Source organism: Artemia franciscana, unplaced genomic scaffold, assembly GCF_032884065.1.
Source record: "Artemia franciscana unplaced genomic scaffold, ASM3288406v1 Scaffold_1808, whole genome shotgun sequence".
Lineage (NCBI taxonomy): Eukaryota > Metazoa > Arthropoda > Branchiopoda > Anostraca > Artemiidae > Artemia > Artemia franciscana.
Window position 1 is genome coordinate 82,413 of NW_027062966.1, and position 4,689 is coordinate 87,101.

Sequence of the window (4,689 nt, forward strand, 5' to 3'; positions counted from 1 at the left end):
TCTGTGATTTCTCTTTGAGTGTCCCGGGCGTCATTTATATTCCTTGTGTCCAGGTGTCCCGGTCGTCATTTATATCCCCCTGTGCCCCCCGGCGTCCCCATTGTAGTTGTGTCCCTGTGTCCCGGTCGTCATTTATATTCCCTGTGTCCCGGTCGTCATTTGTATCCCGGTGTCCCGGTCTGTATATACATTCGTTTTTTAGTTTTGTTTTTCTCCTTTATTTTTTTCCTTTTTTCTTTTTTTTTTTGTAGTTTTTACCATTTTTTAGTTTTTTTAGTTTTTTTTTTTACTTATGTCCTGGTCGTCATTTATACTCCCTGTGTCCCGGTCGTCATTTGTGTCTCGGTGCTTTGTTGATTGCTAATTTATATTATATTTATATTTTTTATATTTATTAATATTTTTTAGTTTTCTTTTTCTCTTATTTTTCAGTTTTTTTCCTTTTTTTAGTTTTTTCTTTTTTAGTTTTTAGTTTTTTTTTGTTTTTTACCTTTTTTTTAGTTTTTTTAGTTTTTTTAGTTTTTTAGCTTTTTTAGTTTTTTTTATTAGTTTTTAGTTTTTTTTTTAGTTTTTGCCTTTTTTTAGTTTTTTCAGTTTTTTTTAGTTTTTAGTTTTTTACCTTTTTTTAGTTTTTTAGCTTTTTTAGTTTTTTTCTTTTTAGTTTTTTTTGTAGTTTTTACCTTGTTTAGTTTTTTTTCTTCTTTTGTATTAGTGTGAAATAATTCAGACGTCATATGCGGACAAACACGACGTCACTCGACAGACAGGCAGACAGACATAACCCACAAACAACTTATTTTTATATATATTTATTCATATTTTTTTAGTTTTCTTTTTCTCTTTTATTTTTCAGTTTTTTCCTTTTTTTTAGTTTTTTTCTTTTTTAGTTTTTAGTTTTTTTAAGTTTTTTACCTTTTTTTTAGTTTTTTTAGTTTTTTTAGTTTTTTAGCTTTTTTAGTTTTTTTATTAGTTTTTATTTTTTTTGTAGTTTTTCCCTTTTTGTATTTTTTTCAGTTTTTTTTAGTTATTAGATTTTTACCTTTTTTTAGTTTTTTTTTAGTTTTTTAGCTTTTTTAGTTTTTTTTTTTTTTAGTTTTTTTTGCAGTTTTTACCTTTTTTAGTTTTTTTCTTCTTTTGTATTTGTGTGAAATAATTCAGACGTCATATGCGGACAAAAATGACGTCACCTGATCCATCCACAGATCCACACACAGACAACTTATTTTTATATATATAGATTTCTATTTTAGCAATATTAGCCCCCTCCCTAAAAAATCAATTTGTAGTACAGTTATCAATACAGTGGTAGTTGTTAATTTGGTTACAGTGATATATATATATATATATATATATATATATATATATATATATATATATATATATATATATACACTAGCTGTTGGGGTGGCGCTTCGCGCCACCCCAACACCTAGTTGGTGGGGGCGCTTCGCGCCCCCCCAAGCCCCCCCGCGCGCGTAAGTCGTTACGCGCCATATTAGTTACGCGCCATTGTAGTTGTGTCCCTATGTCCCACCTGTGAATAAACTTGCGAATATACAACATTCTTTGCTGTCCCATTGTCTGTGCATATAAATAGATTGTCAGGTTTACCGACTCTTGAACATGCAACATATAATGGTCCATGGGAAAACAATCCGTATTCAGATCTATACCTCATGATTCTAATGATTGCCCTTGAGCTTTGTTGATGGTGATTGCTAATCGACCATTCCCTGAGTCGCCATCGTCATTTATATATCCCCCTGTGCACCCCGGCGTCCCCTTTGTAGTTATGTCCCTGTGTCCCGGTCGTCGTCATTTATACTCCCTGTGTCCCGGTGCTTTGTTGATTGCTAATCGAACATTCCTTTTGTCCCGGTCGCTTTCTCTTTGAGTGTCGTCATTTATTTAGATTGTCAGGTTTACCGACTCTTGAACATGCAACATATAATTGTCCATGGGAAAAACAATCCATATTCAGATCTATACCTCATGATTCTAATGATTGCCCTTGAGCTTTGTTGATGGTGATTGCTAATTGAACATTCCCTGTGTCCCGGTCGTCATTTATATTCCCAGTATCCCGGTCGTCATTTGTGTCCCAGTGTTCCCCTTTTAGTTTTTTTTTTATTGGTTTTGACCTTTTTTTAGGTTTTTTAGTTTTTTTCTTTTTTCTTTTTAGTATTTTAGTTTTCTTTTTCTCCTTTATTTTTCAGTTTTTTTCTTTTTTTTAGTTTTTTTTTCTTTTTTAGTTCTTTTAGTTTTTACCTTTTTTAGTTTTTTTAGTTTTTTAGATGAAATTTTTTTTTAGTTTTTTTCCTTTTTTTCTTTTTAGTTTTTTATTGGTTTTTACCTTTTTTTAGCTTTTTTAGTTTTTTTCGTTTTTTCTTTTTACTTTTTTTTTAGTTTTTATCTTTTTTATTTTTTTTTATTTTTATTCTTAATTTTATTAGTTTTCTTTTTCTCTTCTATTTTTCAGTTTTTTCCTTTTTTTAAGTTTATTTTTAGTTTTTAGGTTTTTTTAGTTTTTTTTTCCTTTTTTTCTTTTTAGTTTTTTATTGGTTTTTACCTTTTTTTTAGCTTTTTTAGTTTTTTTTCGTTTTTTCTTTTTACTTTTTTTTTTAGTTTTTATCTTTTTTATTTTTTTTTATTTTATTCTTAATTTTATTAGTTTTCTTTTTCTCTTCTATTTTTCAGTTTTTTCCTTTTTTTAAGTTTTTTTTTTAGTTTTTAGTTTTTTTGGTTTTTTAGTTTTTTAGCTTTTTTATTTTTTTTTAGTTTTTAGTTTTTTTTGTAGTTTTTGCCTTTTTTAGTTTTTTCAGTTTTTTTTTTAGTTTTTAGTTTTTTACCTTTTTTAGCCTAACCAGGATTTGAACCTGGGCACCTGATCCACAGACAACTCATTTATACTCCCTGTGTCCCGGTGCTTTGTTGATTGCTAATCGAACATTCCTTTTGTCCCGGTCGCTTTCTCTTTGAGTGTCGTCATTTATTTAGATTGTCAGGTTTACCGACTCTTGAACATGCAACATATAATTGTCCATGGGAAAAACAATCCATATTCAGATCTATACCTCATGATTCTAATGATTGCCCTTGAGCTTTGTTGATGGTGATTGCTAATTGAACATTCCCTGTGTCCCGGTCGTCATTTATATTCCCAGTATCCCGGTCGTCATTTGTGTCCCAGTGTTCCCCTTTTAGTTTTTTTTTTATTGGTTTTGACCTTTTTTTAGGTTTTTTAGTTTTTTTCTTTTTTCTTTTTAGTTTTCTTTTTCTCCTTTATTTTTCAGTTTTTTTCCTTTTTTTTAGTTTTTTTTTCTTTTTTAGTTCTTTTAGTTTTTACCTTTTTTAGTTTTTTTTAGTTTTTTAGATGAAATTTTTTTTTAGTTTTTTTCCTTTTTTTCTTTTTAGTTTTTTATTGGTTTTTACCTTTTTTTTAGCTTTTTTAGTTTTTTTCGTTTTTTCTTTTTACTTTTTTTTTAGTTTTTATCTTTTTATTTTTTTTTTATTTTTATTCTTAATTTTATTAGTTTTCTTTTTCTCTTCTATTTTTCAGTTTTTTCCTTTTTTTAAGTTTTTTTTTTAGTTTTTAGGTTTTTTTAGTTTTTTTTTTCCTTTTTTCTTTTTAGTTTTTTATTGGTTTTTACCTTTTTTTTTAGCTTTTTTAGTTTTTTTTCGTTTTTTCTTTTTACTTTTTTTTTTAGTTTTTATCTTTTTTATTTTTTTTTATTTTATTCTTAATTTTATTAGTTTTCTTTTTCTCTTCTATTTTTCAGTTTTTTCCTTTTTTTAAGTTTTTTTTTTAGTTTTTAGTTTTTTTAGTTTTTTAGTTTTTTTAGTTTTTTTAGTTTTTTAGCTTTTTTATTTTTTTATTAGTTTTTGGTTTTTTTTTGTAGTTTTTGCCTTTTTTTAGTTTTTTCAGTTTTTTTTTAGTTTTTAGTTTTTTACCTTTTTTAGCCTAACCAGGATTTGAACCTGGGCACCTGATCCACAGATCCACAGATCCACAGACAACTTATTTTTATATATCTACTAGCTGTTGGGGTGGCGCTTCGCGCCACCCCAACACCTAGTTGGTGGGGGCGCTTCGCGCCCCCCCCAAGCCCCCCCGCGCGCGTAAGTCGTTACGCGCCATAATAGTTACGCGCCATTGTAGTTGTGTCCCTATGTCCCACCTGTGAATATAGATATATATATATATATATATATATATATATATATATATATATATATATATATATATATATATATATATATATCTATATATATAAAAATAAGTTGTCTGTGGATGGATGGATGGATGGATGTGTCAGGTGACGTCACCTGAAAAAACTGGATTAGGTGACGTCAAAACTGAAAAAACTAAAAAAAGGCAAAAACTACAAAAAAAAACTAAAAACTAATAAAAAAAATAAAAAAGCTAAAAAACTAAAAAAACTAAAAAAAGGCAAAAACTACAAAAAAAACTAAAAACTAATAAAAAAGCTAAAAAACTAAAAAAACTAAAAAAAGGCAAAAACTACAAAAAAAACTAAAAACTAATAAAAAAACTAAAAAAGCTAAAAAACTAAAAAAAACTAAAAAAACTAAAAAAAAGGTAAAAAACGAAAAAAACTAAAAACTAAAAAAAACTAAAAAAAAGGAAAAAAACTGAAAAATAAGCTAAAATAAAGGTAAAAACCAATA